This window comes from Lithobates pipiens, unplaced genomic scaffold, assembly GCF_037356315.1.
Source record: "Lithobates pipiens isolate NorthernLeopardFrog02 unplaced genomic scaffold, aLitPip1_a1.2 Scaffold_23, whole genome shotgun sequence".
Taxonomy (NCBI): Eukaryota; Metazoa; Chordata; class Amphibia; order Anura; family Ranidae; genus Lithobates; species Lithobates pipiens.
Genome location: NW_027507785.1, coordinates 278,108,065 through 278,131,887, shown reverse-complemented (window position 1 = coordinate 278,131,887; position 23,823 = coordinate 278,108,065). Strand labels below are relative to the sequence as shown.

Below are 23,823 nucleotides of genomic sequence, written 5' to 3'. Positions count from 1 at the left end.
CTCCAAAATGCTACTACTGGTTGTGACACACCTCTCTCCTCCACCCCTTTCCTCTACTTCTTCATCCATGGCCTCTTCCAGTGCTCTGTCCTCGGAGCCAGCGGTGCTCCATAGGCGTTCAAGGGACTACGCAAGTACGCAGGCAAAAACGATGCCATGCCATGCTTGCGCTGGTTTGTTTGGGGGACAGGAGCACACTGGGGCAGATATTTTGTCAGCTCTGCAGGGACAGGCCGAGAGGTGGTTGACGCCACGCCACCTTAAGCCAGGATTGGTGGTTTGTGACAATGGCACCAACCTCCTCTCTGCCCTCCGACAGGGACAACTGACCCATGTGCCCTGTGTGGCTCACGTCCTTAACCTGGTGGTGCAGCGGTTCTTGGGCAGGTACCCGGGCTTACAGGATGTCCTGAAGCAGGCAAGGTAAGTCTGTGTGCATTTCCACAGATCATTTAATGCCTGTGCTCGGCTGGCTGAGCTCCAAAAGGAGTTGAACCTGCCCAAGAACGGCTTTATATGTGACATGCCCACCAGGTGGAACTCAATGTTGGTCATGCTGCAGCGGCTGCACACGCAGCAGAGGGCCATCAATGAGTACCTGTGTGACTACGGCACCAGTACAGGGTCAGGGGAGCTAGTTTTTTTCTCACCGCGCCAGTGGGGCATGATCAGGGATGCATGCACTGTCCTGTCACCGTCTGAGGAGGCCAAAAGGATGGGGAGCAGTGACAGTGCATGCATCAGTGACATTGTACCTCTTGTCCACCTGTTGGAGCATACACTGCGTAGAATAATGGACAGGGCACTCGAGGCAGAACAGAGGCGGGAAGAGGAGGACTTCCTTGCCTCTTAAGGCCCCCTTTATCCAGACAGTGTTCCTGCTGTGCCACCCATCACACAGGAAGAGGATGAGGAGGAGGAAGAGGAGGAGGAGGATGATTGTGTCAGCATGGAGGTGGAGCCTGGCACTCAGCATCAGCAGCAGCAGCAGCAGCAGTCTTGTAGGGAGGATTTACAGTCCCAAGAAACCCGTGGACTTGTACGTGGCTGGGAGGCGGTAGCTGCAGATCATGTTGTCCTTAGTGACCCAGAGGATTCCGGACCGAATGCCTCAGCTAACCTACGGTGCATGGCCTCCCTGGTTCTGCAAAGTCTGCGGAAGGAGCCTCGTATTCTTCAGATCAAGGAGAGGGACCATTACTGGCTGGCCACTCTCCTTAATCCTCGGTACAAGGGTAAGGTTGCGGACCTTATCTTGCAATCACAGAGGGAGCAGAGGATGAGACATCTCCAGGAGGCCTGGCAGAAAGGTCTGTGCAACGCGTTCCCAGAGACTGGGAGGTTACAAACTCCTGGTCCTGAACAACGTGTTGCTGAGGCATCGGTCAGAAGGAGCGGTGGAGAAGGTGGCCGTCTGACCGATGCGTTCAGACAATATTTTAGTCCACAGCTCCAAGGTATGATCGGTTCCAGCAACCATCGCCAGCGTCTGATTTACATGGTGCAGGAATACCTAGGGGCAAGGTCAGACTTGGACACCTTTCCCACCGAAAATCATCTGGCTTACTGGGTCTTGAGGATGGATCACTGGCCAGAGCTTACACAGTATGCAATTGAGCTACTGGCCTGTCCTGCATCCAGCGTTCTTTCGGAACGCACCTTCAGTGCTGCTGGTGGCTTTGTAACCGATCACAGGGTCCTGTCCACCAACTTGATCGACTGATCTTCATAAAGATGAACCAGTCTTGGATCACCACCAGCTACCAAGCACCTGAAACTGATGTAACCGAATATTTTTTTTTTAAATATCACATCCCTTCAAGACTGCCTATGCTGATGCTGAGTGACTGTCCTGTTATGTTGACTGTCTATCCTCTTGCTCCTCCGCTGATATCTTGGAAGCACATTTTTGGTTCTGGGTGATGCCACCAGCCCAATTTTTCAGCCCCTGTTTAACAGGGGCGTGTAATTAAAATTTTTGATGCAATGCTTTGCAGCAGGGCTCATTCCTGCACTACAACTAGAGTATATGGGAGAGGTTGCAGTGTATAGGCCCAATTTTTCAGCCCCTTTTTAACAGGGCATATATTACAATTTTTGATGCAATGCTTTGCAGCAGGGCTCATTCCTGCACTCCAACTAGAGTATCTGGGAGAGGTTGCAGTGTTGTGGCACCAGCACCAGTGCCAGCAGCCCAATTTTTCAGCCCCTGTTTAACAGGAGCATTTAATTACAATTTTTGATGCAATGCTTTGCAGCAGGGCTCATTCCTAAGGCCCATTTTTTCAGCCCCTGTTTAACAGGGGCATGTAATTACAATTCTGGATATAATATTTCACAGCAGGGCCTGTTCCTGCGCCCACCGAGAGTAACTGTGAGGACTTACAGTGTTGTGGCACCAGCACCATTACCACCACCACAACCACCAAAGGCCCTATTTTTCTACCACTGTTCAGCAATGGCATGTAATTACAAACAGATTCTACTTAACACAACCAACCTGTCCCTGTCTTGTTTGCACCGCCTGTATACTCCTGTTCTGAGTATATAGGGCCTGGGGGCCCCATGCCTTTCCTTTTTTTAATATGGGTACAGGGTTCCCCTTAATATCCATACAATACCCAAAGGGGCTGGTAATGGGAAGGGGGGGGGCTACCTATGTCATTTTTCTCATTGATTTCCATCCATATTGCTGGAACCAGATATTACATTAAAACCGCAAGCAGTTTTAAATGACTTTTTTTAAATGACAGTTTAAATGACAGTTTTAAATTACTTTTTTTCCGTTAAATGTCATTTTGTGCAGGGACTGTTCTAAACACGGGAAACACGTGTCACTTCACAGGCGTACTATAGACACTCCTCAGGCATGATATTTAAAGGAATATTTCACCTTTTTTTCACTTTAATCATCCTTAAAATCAGTGCTCCCAAAAAAACTGTAGTTTTTAAAAACATTTTAGGCATTGACCCATGTCCCCTGGGGCAGGAGCCAGGTCCCCAAACCCTTTTTAGGACAATATCTTGCATATTAGCCATTAAAATTAGCACTTTTTTATTTTGAACATTCGAGTCTGATAGACTTCAATGGGGTTCTAAAGTTCACACGAATTTTAGGCCCGTTCGAAAGTTCTGGTGCAAACCGATCTGGGGGGTGTTTGGCTCATCCCTAATATACAGTATATACATATACTGTAGATGTAAAGGCAATAATAATAATTAACTCAGTTTGTCTTTCTCTGATCTCTATATATTCAGGTCTCTACAGTACAATTGACTATATTCTAAAATTAAGTAACCTTCACATATTCTAATATCTACAAATGCATATACAGTATACGGTAATAATAAATACTGAGAGATGTCTCATAAAAGAAAGTTATGACTATATAATGAACATGGAAGAATAAACTCTACTTTCCATAATACTCCCATAGGGGTACTACAGAAGGGTCCTTTTGGATTAGAGCACAATAGAAATAATCGAATAAATAACCATACTGAGATCAAGACCTTCATTTAGCCTGTGAGGAGTCCGACTATTAAGCACATATATCTGGCATGTCTTTTGCTTACATAACCTTTTGTGTTTAACTCCAAGATTCCTAGCTTCAGTTCCAGATATCCCAAATAGCTTCAATCCCAATGGGTTAGATCCATGATATTCAGAAAAATGTCTAGGAAATAAGTTGTTGGCAACTTTATTAAAAAATTGATTTTATTTATCTCCAGAAACACAAAAACAGAAAGGGAGAAACAAATACATCCCAAAACATCCTTCATCTTGGTCAAACCTTTCTTAATATTACGACCTATATTTACATAATAACTGTTTCAAACAGTTAAAAATAGATTTTATTGAGTTGACCAGATGGAGAAATCATTTCTCAAACATACTTTAAGGCCTCTTTCACACGGGGCGGATCAGTAATGATCCGCCCCGTGATGATCCGCTCGCTCAGCGGGGATCGCTCCGTTGTCCCCGCTGACCCGGCGGCGGACAGGGCGGTCTCCGCACACTGTGCAGGGACCGCCCTGTCAGATCTCCGCTTTCCTCTATGGGGATCGGATGAGCACGGACCGTCTGTCCGTGTTCATCCGATCCGCTCTGCAGACGGATAGAAAAATAGGATTTTCCTCCGTCTGCAGGATCGGACAGTAGCGGAGGCGGACGATATCGGGTGTCTGCGGATGCTCATCCGCAGACACCCGCTATCCCATAGGGATGAATGTATGCCCGTATTTCATCCGCAAATGGATGGATGAAATACGGACATACCATCCGCATGTGTGAAAGGGGCCTTAACCAGTGGCGGTTGGTGCTCAACATTTTTGGGGGGCACAAACAAACTAAAAAGAAAAACATCAATTGCCATCATATGCAGCCACTGTGCCCATCATATGCAGCCAACTGTGCCCATCATATGCAGCCAACTGTGCCCATCATATGCAACCAACTGCGCCCATCATATGCAACCAACTACGCCCATCATATGCAGCCAACTGCGTCCATAATATGCAGCCAACTGTGCCCATCACATGAAGCCAACTGTGCCCATCATGTGCAGCCAACTGTGCCCAACAATTGCAGCCTCTGTGCTCATAATATGCAGAAATTGTGCCCTGCAAATGCAGGCAACTCTGGTCCATGAATTTCAGCCTTTTTACCCCTAAAATGCAGCCACTGTGCATACCCCACCCGCCCTCTGTCTGCTCTGCACTTAACCAATAGTGGTGATGGGTCAGGCAGTGGGACAAGCGGCGAGCTGTGGGACGAGTAGCATGGCGATGGTGTGTGCATGTCTTCTTCCTGTTCTACACATCAGCCAATGGGATAGCCTTTAACTTCAGCCAATCAGGTGCCCGATATGACCTCCGGGCATCCTGATTGGCTGTAACGCAGTTCTGTGTTAGCAAAGCAAATATTAGTTTGCTTTGCTAACACACCACTGCACTCGCAGTGCACCTTTTTTTGAAGCCTATTACTATGGCTCTAATCAGGTGCTTTTAAAAAAAGCAGTGGGACTGCGTTAGGTGGCTATTCCAGTGCAGACCCACCACACCCCCACCGCAGGACACTGCAAAATGCCTTGTCCCTGGTGTATCTGGTTCACATCACTGCATTGCGGTGGTGTGGGGTTTGTGTGTGCTGAAAAAAAGTGAGCAGTACTTTATTTGCAGGGAAGCACGGGATAGAACTCTGATAGAAAACTTTGAGACTTTTCAATAAAGTTAATAGTGCATTGTGCTGGTATTGGCACATCAACACTGCGCTGGTCTGGCCACAACACACCACACACTGTGTTGTAATGCTGGTGTGAATGAACACTAAAACAGCTGCATTCCATTTCTGATGCCTCATTCACCTGTCCAATACACCTTTTTACAAACACACTGAGATGCTCTATTTGCATATTCTTTCAGCAGCAGCAAAAATCACTCTGCAGGTCTAGCATAAATAATATATTGTCTTCATTTATTATGATCAGATCTAAAAAAATATTAATAATTATTAATAATTTATGACTGAAAATGATGACATATTGTAGATTTTAGCCAGCATTTGGAGCTGTTGTAAAAAGCTTATGGCTTACACAATTCGATAGCGCACGCTTAAAAATACACATAAGTAAATAAGCCAGAGAAGTGAATTCACCCCTATTTAAATGGTTACTATGGAAGTTTCAATTGAACATATAGAAAATGAAGACAGGCAGCTTCTGCTATGTTCATGGTAGAAAAACAAGAAAACATAAAAACAATAGTACAAATGGTTGGTCCCTTGGGGAACGCATGTGAGGTGACGAAACGCGTTGAAGCAGAGCCTATGACGTCATCATGCAAACCCAGAAGTAGGAGAGTGGTGTCCTTGGGGAGCTGATGCTGAGCCAAAGCTCTTAAGGGGGCAACATAGATTTAATTTTTAAAGTGGATTTACTGTTCTGCACTAGGGATGAGCCTGATGTTCCAGTCGAAAGTAAGTTCCACTCAAACATCGGGTGTTCTCCAAATAGCGAACAATTTGGGGTGTTAGCGGTAAATTTGAAACACCCTTTAAAAGTCTATGGGAGAAATCAAAAGTGCTAATTTTAAAGGCTTATATGCATGGTATTGCCATAAAATCTGTTTGGGGACCTGGGTCCTGCCCCAGGGGACATGTATCAATGCAAAAAAAAGTTTTATTTTTTGGGAGCAGTGATTTTAATAATGCTTAAAGTGAAACAATAAAAGTAAAATATTCCTTTAAATTTTGTACCTGGGGGTGTCTATAGTATGCCTGTAAAGTGGCGCATGTTTCCCGTGTTTATAACAATCTGAGAGCGGCTATAATTAAATAAACCAAATAAAAAAATAAAAATGTCCCATGAAGTCTCTTGCTCCGCCGACGGACCGAAAAAGAAAAAAAAAACGCGACAGACCATGGGAGGCACCCGCCCTATTGACTATCCTCTCAGGTGGGTGACAGCTCTTTTATAACTGAGGGTGGGGCCACACGGCGGCGTCGCCAGGTGACCCCGCCCCCATCTGATGCATGGGGACATCCCTATGGCTTTTCCATAGCATCAGAGGGGGGCGGGGCCAGCCAGTTACGTAACTTACAAAGGGTCTGGTAATTGATTGTGGGGGAATCCCATGCGGTTTTTTCAATGACTTTTATGTGTATTGCTGGGACCAACAATTAATTATAGCCACAAGTACTTTTAAATTACTTTTTTCCCTTTAGAAATGTGATTTTGCTCTCAAACTGTTCTAAACACGGGACGCATGCGCCACTTTATAGGCATACTATAGACACCCCCCAGGTACGAAAGTTAAAGGACTGATTCACTTTAAACATTATTAAAATCACTGCTCCCGAAAAAACAGCAGTTTTTAAAACTTTTTTTTTTGCATTCATACATGTCCCCTGGGGCAGGACCCAGGTCTCCAAACACTTTTTATGACAATAACTTGCATATAAGGCTTTAAAATTAGCACTTTTGATTTTTCATGTTCGTGTCCCATAGACTTTAACGGTGTTCGCGTGTTCGAGCAAATTTTTTGCCTGTTCACATGTTCTGCTGCGAACCGAATCGAGTGGGTGTTCGGCTCATCCCTATTCTGCACTATTCAATGTGAGTAGGTTTTTTTTTTTTTTTTTTTTTAATAAAGTATGTTTTAATGAGATAGAAAGCACAGTGATGGTTTTATTTTCTTTGAGCTGAGGAGCATGTCACCTGGCAAAGGTGTAACTGAGTCTACTGTACTTGGCTGGAGGATCCTTAAAGAGAGAATTTTGGTGGTACGGTATATCCGGAGATATCCTATGGAGGTATTGTGAAGTCTCACAACTCCAGCACAACATACAGAGGGCAAAGTGGTGGAGCACATAACAGGAGCAGTGGATATCAAAAGCACACTCACATAATTTTCATTCAAACAACGAAAAACTGAAGACAGGCAGCTTCTGCTATGTTTTCATGTTAGAAAAACAGCAAACATAAAAACAATGGTACAAACGGTTGTTCCCTTGACAAAGAAATGTAATGTTGTGACAAAACACTGATCCTTAAAGAGAGAGGTCTGGAGGCATCCTATGGAGGTGTTGTAAAGCGCCCTAAAGGAGAAGGAGCATCTTGACCTATTGATGTGTATAAGTCCACATCTCCAGCACAGAGCACAGAGTGCAAGGCAGTGGAGCCCATCACTGGAGTAGTGGATAACAAAAACATAAACACATATTAAATAGTTTGTTTACTGTGATGGCAAGGGACTATAAATATTGTTTGGTGTTTGCACAATTATTATTTTGGGACTATACACAAATTATTATTATTATTATTATTAATAATTTCAGCATGTATTTACACATATATATTTATTTATATTTTGAGTTGATTTATACAAAATAGTGGTGTTTTTGTAAACAACATTTGGCTAAGGCCTCTTTCAGACGAACGATCCGTTCAGGTCCCCCTATCAGTTTTTTAGGCGGTCCTGAACGGATGCTCCATAGACCTCTATGGAACGTCAGATGTCAGTGGTGACATGTCCGCTGATATCCGACCTGCTCTGATCCAAAAAGTGTGACAGAGGAAAAACCTACTTTTCCATCCGTCTGCGGATCGGATCGGGGGGCGGCGGACTCTGCGATCCGTTGTCATCCGATCTCCCATAGGGGAGAGCGGCGCTCTGACAGGTCCGTCCCTGCACAGTGTGCAGAGACAGACCTGTCATCTTCCTGCTCAGCGAGGATCGACGGAGCGATCCCCGCTGAGCAAGAGGATGTTCACGGGGAGAATCATCACGGATCCATCCCATGTGAAAGAGGCCTTATGTTCAGATTGTGATTATAACAGCAAACTTAGGCCCCTTTCACACAAGTGGACGGATCAGGTCCGCCTGTCCGTTTTTGAGGCGGAACCGATCAAACCACCTGCTGTTTTCTATGGAGAGGAGGCTTTAAACAGGCATGTGTCCGTGTACCCCCACTTGCATCCAATCTCATTCAATCTGCCAAAAACAGAAAGAAGGGGAACTATTCCCCATCCATCTAGCACAAACAAAACTGCCAAAGCCATTTGCTTTTGTCACACAACTGGATGGGCTCAGGAAACAGTGCTCTGCCCTCCGAGCCCACCCTTTTTTTTAAACCAATTAGAGCCTCAGGCTCTAATCAAGTGCTTAAAAAAACCCCATTGAAATCCATGCGTCTCACGCTCTGCATAAAGATTAGGGTTCAGAGGCATGGATGGGTGGTGCACTAAACTGCAGTACTCACAGGTGCTGTCCCTTTTAAAGCTCAGCTCCATCATGTTGCCTCCACTGGTCTTAGCCCATACTTCTCTCAGTTGATACACAGCATTCCATAATCTTAAAGAGGAAGTAAACCCTGATGAGTTTACTTCCTCTTTCATTCCCTGCAAAGGCAAAGCATAATGGACTACTATGCATCGCATAGTAGTCCATTATGTGTCACTAACCTGACACAGGAGCCAGCGAAGTCACTGCTGTCCCCTCTAATCCATCTTCTTGGTGGGGTCTCGCAGCTCCGCTGCTGTCATTCGGCGAAGCCGCGATGACGTCACTCCCGCGCATGCACACGGGAGCCGACAAGCGCGGCAGCTCCGTCATTGAGAATGGCGCGCTCAGTGCGCCTGCGCGCCGCTGTCTACGGCGCATGCGCCGTAAACAGCGGTGCCTGTTTTTGGGCAAATGTCCTAAACCTATATTTCTTGGACCTACAGGTAAGCCTTAATCTAGGCTTACCTGTAGGTCAAAGTGGTTTGTAAGGCCGCGTACACACGGGCGGACTGTTCGCCCAACTTAGTCCGCTGAACAGTGTTTCAGCAGACAATCCGCTCGTGTGTGGGCTTCAGCGGACTGTTTCAGCGGACAGTCTGACGAACAAAGTCTTACGGAATTTCCGTAAGACAGTCCGTCCAAACTTGGTTTCAGCGGACAGTCCGCTCGTGTGTAGGTTAGTTCGACAGACTAAGTTTGGCGCATGCTCAGAAAGGATTTACACGGCGAAGGTTGCATTGCAGTGTATTGGACGTCGAATTTCTCGTCCCGTCGTACGTGCCGTTCACGTCATCGCGCACGCTTTCAGCGGACTGTCTGCTCATCGTGTGTGGTCAAGTCCGTTCATGCAAATTTTGAACGGACTGTTTGTCGGATTGTTTGACGAACTTAGTTGGGGCGAACAGTCCGCCCATGTGTACGCGGCCTAAGGGTTTACAACCACTTTAATTCTAATTAAAACAGAGTTTTAGGATAACTGAACACATCTAAACATACTAAATGTGCAAATTGCAGTTACAAAGTGCAAGTGCCTACAACAAATAGCCTTGCATTAACTTTGGGACAAATAAAGTGAAACTTGCATGGTGGATTTAAGTTACTACAAATTGCACAAAGTGATTGCACTTTGCTCAGCCTTATAAAATATTTATTGGAGATACTTTGGATCTTTGTATAAATTGCTAGATTTACGTGTTTCATTATTTGAATTGTTATTGTGGCTATTATACAGGATAATGGTGTTACATTTATGTTTTGTTTTGCCATATTGTCATTGCTTTCATCCACTGAGTCCAGCATCTCCATGGTAATGTAAAGTGTGTGATCCTTTATACTACGCGGGGGATAGAGCTGCCGTTGACTATATTCATCATACAGCACAGAACAATGAGGCCCATGGGGGATGTTTCATTCTGCAGCTGAACATGATTGGTCCAGAAAGATGAAGCCATAGAACCAGTAAACAAGCCAGCTGCTTTTGTAAAAGTATTAAATAATTGATATTTGCATAAATATGTAAATAAGAAACACTAAAGTCGAAGATAGATAAAATACATAAATTATAGTGTGAACATTTTCTTGCATATTTCCTATAATCAAGGTGTAGTTAGCTCTTTTCTGTTCTCCTTTCCTTCCTATGGGCTACAAAATGCATTCTCTGGGAATTCTTTTTCATGCATTAAATGTTTGTAAAACAAAGATTGTGTGTATGGAAAAAAGCAAATATAAAACATCAGTTTACAAACTTTAGCGAAAATATTTTTTCTTTAAAGAGGAAGTAAACCCTGATGGGTTTTACTTCCTCTTCATTTCCCTGCAAAGGAAAAGCATAATGGGCTACTATGCATCGCATAGTAGCCCATTATGTGTCACTTACCTGAAACCGAAGCCTGCTATGTCACTGCTGTCCACACTAGCAGCGAGCGACCATCTTCACCCCTCTTCCTTCCGAGGCCATGAACTCCGGCTCCGTGACTGGCCGAAGTCGCATGCGCGTGAGCCGCCAGTCACAGCATGACCCCCTTAGAAATGGCACAATCGCCATTTTTCTACAGTGCGCTGCACCGTAGACATTGGCACATGTGTTGTAGACATCGGTGCATGGCTCTATTGTAAATATCTCAGTGAAGAAACCATTGTAGGAAATATTTCCAGCACCTACAGGTAAGCCTTAATATAGGCTTACCTGTAGGTAAAAGTAGTTGTACAAGGTGTACAACCACTTTAAGGGTCATTTCACACAGGCTTGTCCATGTAGGGAGTCCGCTTTGCTGGATCAGTTGATTGCTGCTGAGCAGATGGATGACAGGTCCGTCTCTGCTCGCTGTGTAGAGACAGACTTGTCAGAGCCCCGCTGTCCACTATGGAGATCGGGTGAAAATGGACCGCCTGTCCGTTTTCATCTGATCTTATCCCATCCGTATAGATTTCACGGACAGGATTGGATCGGATCGGCAGATGCCAGCGCCAACAGTTTGCGCAGCGCTTTACAATATGAGGGCAGAAAGTACACTTACAATACAAATCAATATAGGAGTGATCAGAGGGCCCTGCTCGTTAGAGCTTATAGTCTAGGAGGGAGGGTCAAGTTGAAACAAAAGGTAATAACTATGGGGGATGGGCTGATGGAGAAAATGAAAATACAGTTAGGTGTGGGTGGGGTAGGCTTCTCTGAAGAGAAGGGTTTTAAGGGAATCGTCTAAAAGCTAATAAAGTAGGAGATAGGCGGACAGATTAGGGTAAGGCATTCCATAGGATTGGAGAGGCTTTGGAAAAGTCCTGGAGGCAAATATGGGAGGAGGTGATGAGGGAGCTAGAGAGCAGGAGGTCTTGAGAGGAACGAAGAGAAGGAGTTGGTTGGTATTTAGAGACTAAGCTAGTGATGTAGCTGGGGGCAGAGTTGTGGATTATTGAAATAGACTTCAATAAGTACAATATTGCATACAGTACAGCATACATTACAGAAACAACGATCTACAATATAGGATTAGATAGTAAAAACATAAATTTTACGTTCTCTAAGGGGTGATGGCGGAGAACCTGCTGAAACGGTGGGTTTTAAACTGGTTAAGAGAAGTTGTTGTGACTGCGGTAGAAACCTGAGGGTGAATTACCTGATCCTTGTCTGCATCTATTAGATCAAATATGGTGAGGTCTTTAGTATTACAGTCGGTACTGTGTAGAAATGTGGGATGTGAACCAAAAAGTAATTTTGAGGCGGCTGACCGCCACAGATCTGGTCGTAGACGTAGAAATGCCTAGTTTCATTATGGATGTAACCCAGAACTACATTACTGTCTGTGTAAAACTCAGCCTTTAGAATTTCTAGGTTTGTCTCTGTTGTAATTAGTTCAGCTAGCTCTGTAGCCAATACTGCAGCACAAAGTTCCAACCTGGGTATGGTGTGTTCAGGAAGTGGTGCAAGTTTTGCTTTCCCCATTACAAACCCTATGTGGCATTGTCCTTTAGTATCTATGGTTTTCAGGTAAGCTACAGAAGCAATTGCTTTAACAGAAGCATCCAAAAACACACAAAGTCTTTGCATCTGAACATCTGCAGATGGCAGAGGAGCATATGGGCGTGGAATTTTAAGGTTGGCTAGAGCTGTTAGTGAGTCCTTCCACTCTAGCCATAAGTTCTTCCTGTCGGTGGGGAGAGGGTGGTCCCAATCTAGTGACTTACAGGTTAAGTCTCTAAGTAGTGCCTTACCCTGGATGGTGACAGGTGCTGCAAAGCCTAAGAGATCATACAGCCTGTTTATGGTAGACAGGACACCTCTACGGGGTAAAGGGTTTTTCTTCTGTGTTTACCTGGAAAGTAAACATGTCAGATCTTATGTCCCAAAGCAAACCAAGGCTGCATTGCATAGGAAGTGAGTCTGTGCCAAGATCTAAGTCCTTTAACTTGTTAGAATGATCTTGGACAGGAAAGGCTTCTAAAACTTCTCTACTGTTGGAAGCAATCTTGTGGAATCTTAAAGAGGAGGGTCGGTTATACGAAAAAAAAAAAAAAGTCAGCAGCTGCAAACACTGCAGCTGCTGACTTAATCAACACACTCACCTGTCCAGGGCGCCCGCGATGTCGGCCGCCCGAGGCCGACCCGTCCCTCGGCTCTCGGGTCCCGGCGCCGCCATTCCTTGTAAGGGAAACAGGCAGTGGAGTCTTACGGCTTCACTGCCCGTTTCCTACTGCGCATGCGCGAGTCCCGCAGCTACTGCGCATGCGCGAGTCCCGCAGCGCTTTCTGAATGGGACGCGCTGTGTTCTGGAACACACAGTTCCCAGAACACAGCGCGACCCATTACCCAGAAGACGCCGCGACGAAGACAGAAGACAGAAGATCTCCGCGGAGGAGGAAGAGGAAGATTAGGAGAAAGTGCCTAGCAACAGGCATTTCTGGTAAGTAAAAAAAAAAAATTTTTTTTCATTTTTTGTTTTTTATATTTTTTTGTAATTTTTAATATTTTTTTGTTTTCAGGGTGGCCCTCCACTTTAAGTTGGAACAAGCAAGCATCGTCTGAGTTCTTTTGAGGAGACTGATTGCAGCTTCATTTGTGGGTAGTGATTTCAAGCAATCGTCTACATAGAAATCCTTGTCCACACACTGTCTGGCATCTGACCAATACTCTAAGGCCGCGTACACACGCGGGGACTGTTCGCCCAACTTTGTCCGTCAAACAGTTTCAGCAAACAGTCCGCTCAAAATTAGCATGGACGGACATGGCCACACACGACGAACGAACAGTTTGCTGAAACCGTGCGCGATGACGTGAACGGCACGTACGACGGGACGAAAAATACGACGTCCTATACACTGCATTATAACTTTCGGCGTGTAAATCCTTTCTGAGCATGCGCGGAACTTAGTTTGACGAACAAGCCTACACACGAGGGGACTGTTCGCTGAAACAAAGTTTCAGCGGACAGTTTTTCGGAATTTCCGAAAAACCTTGTTCAGCGGACTGTTCGCTGAAACTGTCCGCTGAAAGCCCACACACGGGCGGACTGTCCGCCGAAACACTGTTCAGCGGACAAAGTTGGGCGAACAGTCCCCGCGTGTGTACGCGGCCTAACTCTCCCACTCTAGCAGAGTGTCTGAGGCCATATATAGCAACTGCAGGGGAAGGACTGTTGCCAAATATGTGCACCCTAATGCAGTATTCTGTGATGTCTCCAGAAGGGTTGTTTTCCCTGAACCAGAGAAACCTCAGAAAGTTTTGGTGTTCTTCTTTAACAAGAAAGCAATAGAACATTTGCTGTATGTCTGCCATGAATGCAACTGAATCCTTGCGAAAGCGGAGAAGTACTCTTAATAGTCTGTTGTTCAGGTCAGGGCCAGAGAGAAGGACATCATTTACAGAGACACCCTCATGCTTGGCGCTGGAATTGAACACCACTCTAATCTGCCCTGGCTTCTTAGGGTGATAGACCCCAAATATGGGTACCAACATTCCTCTGAGTCTTTGAGGTTTGGGGCTATCTCAGCATGACCATTCTGGAATATTTTCTCCATGAAGGAAAGAAATGTTCTCCCCTCTCTGGTTTCCTTTTAAGATTGTGTCTTAGGGAAGTGAGGCATTCATATGCTAGTTCTCTGTTGTTAGGAAAACATTGTCTTTGTGGCCTAAAGGGAAGAGGTGCAACCCAGCTATTAGTCACCTCTTTCTCCATACTCTTTTGCATGACCTCTAGGAAGAGCTTATCCTCAATGGACATTGCTACCTGGTTGTCTTCCTTTGTTCTCCTGAACACTGTGCATCCTGAGTCGCTTTGGTCACTGTCATAGGTATTGCTGTCACAGAGGGGACTTAGGAAAGGAAGAGGTACAGAGTTGTTGTGTGGTAGTTCCTTTATGAGGATGTGATTTTGATAAGGTTGGAAAAGAGAAGGATGGGCATTTTTGAGGGTACTAGTGAGCAGGGTATTAGCGGATGTCGGTTTGTATGCACCACCCAGGCAAACATAACCTATAATGACCCACCTGAGATCCACTTTTTGGGCATATGGGGCATTTTGAGGACCATTGATCAGTTTTCTTATCTTTAGATGCACTGGGTTCAAACTTGCATAAGGTTGGCAGTTCATACCGGCTCGTTGCATACACCTTTGGAGTGAAGATTAGTGTATGATGTTTGTATGAAGGCTGGGTACCTTGTGGAGTAGAAGGTTTGGTTGGAACTGGAATGTCTGGAACTCTGTCAGATTTTTCTTGCTTGTAGCACTGGGGTCCACGGTTGTCTTGTTGCTGCTTTATTTGATGTGACTCGCTGACGTCATGTTTAATTTCTTGTTGTGGGATGCTGCTTGGGTCACAGTGCTGGTAGACATAATCTGACATGCATTGCAAAGAATTTTGTTGGTCCTCCTCTAGACCCGGTATGCTGCTGCCTACTCTTGGCTCATCAAGGGGCTGCTTCTAAAGCTTTTGCTTCTGTAATGGCGGCGGCAGTTTCTGGGTCCACTGCCAGCTTCTCCATGTTAGCTTCTAAGATAGCTTGTTGCAATTTCAGAGATGCTTCCTGCTGGGCTAGCACTTCCTCCAGGCGTATTCTTTCCTTCTCTCTCTCTTGTTCCTGTCTCAACCTTTCTGCTTCAAGGTGGGTCTTTTCTTTTTTCATCTGCAGCTCATGGTCTGCGAATGAGGCCCTGGCTCTTGCTGCTTCAACTTTTGAATGGGCGATAGCTGCAGTATTACAGATGACCTAGATGAGCTTATACGTGAATGTGTTTTGCAAGAAGATGTCCCACTGTGAGACATGGCTGCAGGGAAGAAGCTGTCTTGCTGTATAGAGACCGTTCTAGTGTCGATGCTGCTTGACAGAGCGCATCTCTGTGTAGAGTGGCTGCTTGCTTTGCCTGCCACAGGCCTGTTTCTTTAAGGCTTCTGACTGTATGGATACGGCATAGTCCTGGGCTTTACAGACTTCCGAAGTCAGCTTATCTTCCCTTCGGAGGTCAGCTTAAAAATGTCACTGTTCTGTCTCAAGGATATATAGCTAAATCTTCTTGTTCCATAAACTTCAGATACCATATTTCTTTGATCTCAGCTTTATTAGAACTTGCCAGATGAAACTACGAAATAACAGAAAGAGACCTCAATAAGTACAATATTGCACATGTTACAGCATACATTACAGAAACAACGATCTACAATATAGGATGAGATAGTAAAAACGTACATTTAAGTTCTCTAAGGGGTGATGGCAATAGATTGAGAAATACATGTATTGCTTCCTGAGTATCTTCTCAAAGAATGATGGCTGCTACACTTCCTGTGAAGATTCTACCCAGAATTCCCTGCTTACTAACAACTTCTTTAGCTACACATACAGTAAATCAAATAAACAGAACAACTGCAGCAATACCAAAAAAGAATGCTAGATGGAGCCTGCACACCACATATGATTGTTTTATATAAATTACACACCTTACAAGTAAATTTAACAACACAGGTACAGACACTCAGTATAGACATCTGGTGGACAGAACAACCTCACCTACTATGTAGCTTTCCCCTCCAGCCAGCAGGGAGTGAGCTCTAGTAGGAAAGTATATGGACTTCTATACAGAACGCTGAGAGTCGAGAGAGTTTAGGTCTAAGATAGCGCAGGAGAATGGACTCTTTGCACTGCAACTCCCAGGAGACTTTAAGGAGGAGAAGTGGTGCGTTGGCTTTAACCAAACTGCTCAGGAAACCTCTTTCTCTTGGTGTTGAGGGAACCAACGAGAGCCCATCTGATGCATACTGACCCAACTGCTAGAGGCCACAACAGCAGAGGCAGTGCAACACAAACTGCAGTGACTGCCTATGCACTGTTGCCACAGGGGGAGACCAGAGCATCCTCTCACCCTCTAATTCTCCCTGCCGAATCTCTGGAGATATCCTGTTGAGCGACTCAGGGGCCCTTCTACAGCAAGAGTCCACTGCCGCCCCACAGGGACTGGTGAGTGGTTCACTGCCCATTGTTCACAATGTTGGCAGGGACTGAGTTACGGGAGGCAGAACGTCAAGTGTACTGCACCTATGTTGCACCTACACTGCACGTATACTGCACCATTACTGCACCATTGCTGTACCTATTCTGCATGCTGGTTTATGAAGACTGTAGTTAATTGCACCAAATCTTCCTGAAGGACTGCAAAGATATTTGGCAGGACAAAAACAAAAAGCAATGCCCCTTCTGTAAACCACTCTGCAAGTCCCTTTTGTTCCCTTTGCCCCTTTCTTTCATTTCTACCAACAGTACACATCCAGTCGGTCTAGGCCTAGCATAGAGGACGCATTCTATCCAGTAGCTCCTACAATGGTAGCACGACACACAAGTGTAACACGTGTCTTGATGAGGAGAGTGTGATGAATCCATGCAACATAGTGTCCTATATACACATGTTTAGATTTAGGGCTATCCAGAAGTGTGCCGACAACCACACTGACTTAACAGGAAAGGCAGACAAGCTCAGAAGATGAATGTGAGGCAAAATTTAAGATACATTCAGTGGGTAGGGAAAATGTATTCATCAATGACAGCAGAGTACGTATAGAGTATAAATTCATCTGCATCCTAGGCTAGCTATATCTTAAAGTGGCACTAAACAATATCCTTGTGGGACAACAGACAGGAAGGAAGCTTACCAAAAAAATAATACACCTGACACAGAGTTTGGATAATAACTGGCCACTGACATTTATTGTTGGTTTAAAAAATAATATATTTTGAATAAATAAATAATTTTGCAAGAATTTACATACTCAAAAACAGCTTAGCCACTACAGCTCAAGCTGTACCATAAACAATTAAAAACTTTAAACTTCCCAAATAAACTCAACTTCACTTAAACACTTTCCAGGTCCAGTCATTAAAACTCAGGTCCACCTTCATAATATTCACACTGTGCCCCTTGACTTCAAGGTCACACCACCACACAATATTGGCATCGACAAAAAGAAAAAAATGTTGTTATTATTTTTGGGTGGGAGAACGGGGAGCACCCCAGCTGTCTTCTGAGGTAAATGAGCTCTCCTTCACGGAACCCCATATTTATAGGCAGGCTCATATGGCCTAAACCTAGTCTGCCAGGTGACCTTACCTCAAATCAACAAACCCTAGCCCGGCTCCCTGCATGCCCGTATAAACCATGGCAAGACTCACATGGCCTAACCCCTATAGGTCATGTGACCTCACCTCAGGTCACTAAACTTAAACAAAGCCCCGGTGCGCCTCAGGCAGACAAGGGGGAGCCTTGAAACGGCCTCCTGTCGTAATCCCATGAGGAAAAGGGGGTTCCTAGAATCCGCTTCCCCTTTCCTTTCATTCTTTCAAGAGAACCAATACACATACATCACTTAATGGTCCTGGAATCTATTTATCATGAAATTATTTCTTACTGTGTTTTCTGTGTAATGTCTTTGGTGAGCTCCCAAACATCTCTCACTTCCATTTGTTTGGAACGAGCCCTGCATGTTAGTTGCTGTCATGTGAGGTCTATGCACGCTGCAAATTCCATAGTCCTTACTCCTTAGTCCATCCTGGGAGTGAGCAGGAGATGGTGGTTATGTTCCTACATACAGTGGAACCATGGAGAACGAATGTAGCCCCCCTCTAACAGGAAGTCAGGTCACAGCAGCCACAAAAATGGCAGTAGAGGAGGCGCAGAAGCTACTTTTTTGAGTTAAGAATACACACTTGAAAATATTTTTTTTAAACCAGAGTTTATTGTCTCTTTAGGCTTTACTGGTCGTAAGAAGAAGGAAAATGTTCCCATGCCAACACAAGAAAAAGGTGAGATAATTACACACTAAAAATAGTGATACTTCAGCTCAAAGAATCACATCTCTGGCTGGTAAATTCCTAGAAATTCTTGGGATTGTAGTACTATTTTCATGTCTGAAAATGACAGAAAGCTATATAGTGGAATACAGTGCTTGTCAAATATTTGTAACAAGCTGAACTTAGAGCACTGGTATATTGGGCATATAGGGGACTCAGTAATAGAGCAGTATCTGGTATCCTGCTAAGATGACAATTTTAAAGCTGAGTTCAAGGAAAAGCGGTAAACAAACAGATGTTTGCCTGCCAACATAGGCATGTGCACAGGATATGGAGGGTGTGCCTGGGCACATCCTAATCACCTCGTGTGCACAAGGCTGATCCTAGGGTCACAGACGCCTGGATGCAGAAATATTTCTGGTGCCCCCACATGGGCGTGGTCATCTTACCAACTCTTCCCCTTTACAAATGTTTTGATGGCAACGACTCAAACACATAGATGCTCCCCTAAGAAGTCTTTGTTACCCTGGGATCCTCCCATGATCTTTTAACAATAAAGAAAATAAAGGAAGAGCGTACACTAATGAGACCTGGAGGGGAGTCTCTCAGATGCATACAGAGAGGGCTTCTGTTAGAGAGTCTGTTAGAAAGAACAATCGAAGAAGATCATAGTACATAGGAGATGGTCAGAGACTGCAGACATGATACAAGAGATGGTCAGAGACTGCATACACGATACAAGAGATGGTCAGAGACAGCAGACATAATACAGAAGATGGTCAGAGACAGCAGACATAATACAGAAGATGGTCAGAGACTGCAGACATGATACAGAAGATGGTCAGAGACTGCAGACATGATACAAGAGATGGTCAGAGACTGCAGACATGATACAAGAGATGGTCAGAGACTGCATACACAATACAAGAGATGGTTAGAGACAGCAGACATAATACAGAAGATGGTCAGAGACAGCAGACATAATACAGAAGATGGTCAGAAACTGCAGACATAATACAGAAGATGGTCAGAGACTGCAGACATGATACAAGAGATGGTCAGAGACTGCAGACATGATACAGAAGATGGTCAGAGACTGCAGACATGATACAAAAGATGGTCAGAGACTGCAGACATGGTACAGGCCATTAGTACAGACCCCCCAGGACAAACCACCCCCCTGCATTAGTACAGACCCCCCTCCATTAGTACAGACCCCCCCAGGACAAACCACCCCCTCCATTAGTACATACCTCCCTCCATTAGTACAGACCCCCCTGGACAAACCACCCCCTCCATTAGTACAGACCCCCCTCCATTAGTACAGAATACCCTGGACAAATCACCCCCTCCATTAGTACAGACCTCCCAGGACAAACCGCCCCCTCTCCATTAGCACAGACACCCCCAGAAAAAGCCACATCCCCCTTACATTAGTATAGACCCCCCTCCATTAGTACAGATCCCCCCAGGGCAACCCTCCCTCCATTAGTATAGATCCCCCTAGAACAACCCCCCAGGGCAAACCACCCATTAGTACAGACCCCCTAAGAAAAAAACCACCCCCTCCATTAGTACAGACCCCCCAGGAAAAGCCACGCCCCCTCTATTAGTACAGACCCCCCTCCATTAGTACAGACCCCCCCAGGGCAAACCCCCTCCATTAGTACAGACCCCCCAGGAAACACCACCCTTCCTCCATTAGTACTGACCCCCCAAGGACAAAACACCCCCCCTCCATTAGTACAGACCCCCCAGGGCAAACCACCCCTCTCCCTTATTACAGACCCCCCCAGAAAAAGCCACACCCCTTCGTTAGTATAGACCCCCCTCCATTTGTACAGACCCCCCAGGGGAACCCCCCTCCATTAGTACAGATCCCCCCAGGACAACCCCCCAGGACAAACCACCCCCCTCCATTAGTACAGACCCCCCAAGAACAAACCACCCCCTCCATTAGTACAGACCCCCCCAGGAAAAGCTACACCCACTCCATTAGTACAGACACCCTAGAACAAACCCCCCTCCATTAGTAAAACCCCCCCAGGAAAAGCCACACCCCCTCCACTAGTACAGACCCCCCAGGACAAACCCCCCTCCATTAGTACAGACCCCCAGGACAAACCCCCCTCCATTAGTACAGACCCCCCAGGACAAATCCCCTCCATCAGTACAGACCCCCCCAGGAAAAGCCACACCCCCTCCATTAGTACAAACTCTCCCTCCATTAGTACTGACCCCCCCCAGGACAAACCCCCCTCCATTAGTGCAAACCCCCCTCCATTAGTACAGACCCCCCCAGGACAAACCCCCCTCTATTACCACAGACCCCCCAGGACAAACCCCCCCATTAGTGCAGACTCCCCCAAGACAAACCCCCATTAGTACAGACCCCCCCCCCCAATGTCAGGGAAACCCTATGCACAGAGTTCAGGGGTGTGCTGTGTAAAGAGTGCAGGGTTGAGGAGTGCTCTACATGCAGGATTTAGGGGTGTGCTATGCATAGTGTGCAGAGTTTATGAGTGTACAAGCTTCAACTTTATTTCACAGGCTATCCATATCTTACTTCCATCCCTCTTCAGCTCTGACCTCTGTACCTCTTTCCCCCATCCCCCAACTCTGCACACATCTCCCTCCACAAACCTCATCCCTCCCTCCATCCCAAAAAGCTTCCTCTCTTATTACCTACCTGGCCTGGCTCTAGTACCTTCCAGCAGTGTAGGTGGCTTTGTCTCTCTCTCTCTCTCACTCTCTTACTTGCAGGGAGATCATTGGCCAGCAACTGTGTACCCGGGCACAGTTGGGGATCACAGTGTAGCTTACCATGTGATGCCCCATTCCATACTGCACCTGCATCTCCCTTTTCCCCGCTGTGAGTGCAAGGCAGGCAGGGAACTGTGAGAGCAGGAGAGAGGAAAGCTGTTCTTGTAAACACAGAAAGCTTCTTTGTTTACAAGTGGCAGTGGTGATTGGTCAGCAGAGGGCAAGAGTCAGAGGTTGTGGAACTCCATTTCGCCACACTTCAGCTTAAAGAAATTTGGGTGACAGGGCCACGTGACATGGCCTGGCGTGCGTTATGTTTAACATATGTGCTGTAAAGCATTGCACTCACAATTGGCAGATCATGGATGCAAAGCCATGATCCTGAAGACTCTCAGTTAGCCGTTTGCCCATACCTACCGTATGGGCAGAAAGTTGCTGAAGTACAGGAAGAATTAATGAACTATGAGAGAGCTCACCAGCACCCTCGCAGTTAATTGAGAACTGAATGCCAGGGTGGTCTGTCTCAAGGAGGAGGGACATACGATCTCAGCGTTTTTCTGTTTTCTGTAGAGTGGTGCACTGAAGAGCCTGTAACATGTGTGTACCCTGGAGAGGGGCTTTTGGTTAATACATTTTTAAACTGTATCACATTATCCAGTCTCAGGCTACTTTCACACTGAGGCACTTTACATGTGCTATAGCGCTAAAAATAGCACCTGTAAAGCGCCTCTCCTGTCACTCCAGTGTGAAAGTCCAAGTGCTTTCACACTGGAGTGGTGCACTGGCAGGACGTTAAAAAAAGTCCTGCAAGCAGCATCTTTGAGGCACTTTAGAAACGGTGTATACATCGCTCCCAAAGCACATGGAAATCAACGGGTAGCGCCGCTGAAGCACCAGCAAAGCTCCTCTGTAGTGGGTGCTTTTAACCCTTTTTCGGCCGCTAGCAGAGGTTAAAAGCGCCCCGCTAGCAGTCAAAAAGCTCAGCCAAAACTACTGTGAAGCACCGTGCTTTACCGCCGATGCCCAAGCACCTCAGTATGAAAGTGCTCTTATATATTTTATATGTATGCAGAGGCAGCACTACTGGACAGCTCAGAATACCACAACTTTACTGTCACAGAACCCAGGGATGGTTCATACGTGTGTATAGACCAAACTTAATTGTGAGGTCACACGATCTGAGGTGAGCGGATTCACATAGGGGGGAGCACCAGTGTGTTGACACGTGAACATGTGTGGATCACCATGACAAGATTTAATTATGTTTGAAAAGGACTTTATGATTTGAATATGTTGTTTTGATTCATGAGATTTAATATCAGTGTATTATGATATATGCACTTTATTTTACTGTCACTTTATCATTGTATTTTTTACAGATATTAGGTTAGCGCGACATTTATATATATATAATATAGATGTGATCAATGCCAGCAGCTGTTCATATAGTAGTTTAAGGTATCTAGTAGTAGTAGCTGGCAAGGTTTTAATTTAGGTTGATGGTACTTGTAGTTTACTCACTATCTGAAAACTGTGCATGACTGATGCAGCCATATGGGGGGAGCTCCGCATGGCCGCTCTGTTTTTGAATTGTGACAGTGGGTGTGGGGAGAAGATCTCTTGCACACTTTCACAATAAGGGATCAGAGGGTTCAGGCAGGTGCTATTTGGTAACATGTTACACCCTAAATATGGACGTAACATGTAACACGTTACTAAAGGTGAACTTAGCCTTTAGGAGTGGATATGATCACCCTGTATGGACATGTATATAAATGGCCCTTAGGCTCTGTTCACATTCAGCGTTTTGGGATCTCAGGCAGAATTACAGTGGATCTCAAATCACACTGTAATTAAAAAATGCATGTTTGGGTGCTATTCATTTTCAATGGGCAGCGCAGACGCACTGAGCAGGCCGCAGATCACTGCGATATGCCGCTTGTGTCGGCTCCCGTGCGCATGCGCGGGAGTGACATCATCGCGGCTCCGGCGAATCACAGTGCCGAAGCAGCGAGACCCAGAAGTCGTCTGGGATACATGGCAGTGGCGAAGATGAAGACGGAGGACCGCTTCGGGGGCTTCGTTCTCAGGTAACTTATTCATAATGAGCTAGTATGCTATGCATACTAGCTCATTATGCCTTTGCCTTGCAGGTTGCATTTTTTTTTATTGCATTTACTTCCTCTTTAATTACAAATTACAGGAACATCAAAAACATGCAATGCAATTATTTATTTGGAGTTTTACATGGGATGTGTCAGATTTGGTTTTTTATGTGAAACCAATACAAACAAAATAAATAAACATGAGAATGCCGAAGTATTAAACAATTTTCTGGGCAATATGGTGCATTATCTGACACAAATGCAGGGGTGCCAATATTTTTGGCCATCACAATATGTTAATCCAGAGAGGTATCTATTTACCTTTCAGTATCAGGAAAACATGTTTTTTTCCAGTAGCAATGCTTTGGATGATACTTTATAAGGGTTTGTGTGCCTTTGTCTGGA

General features: G+C 45.4%; 1 pseudogene; it reads right to left on the bottom strand.

Moving 5' to 3' along the window:
* Window positions 1-15,184: 15,184 nt before the first annotated feature.
* Window positions 15,185-23,823, bottom strand: part of LOC143927144 (heterogeneous nuclear ribonucleoprotein U-like protein 2) — a 159,358-nt pseudogene continuing 150,719 nt past the window's right edge.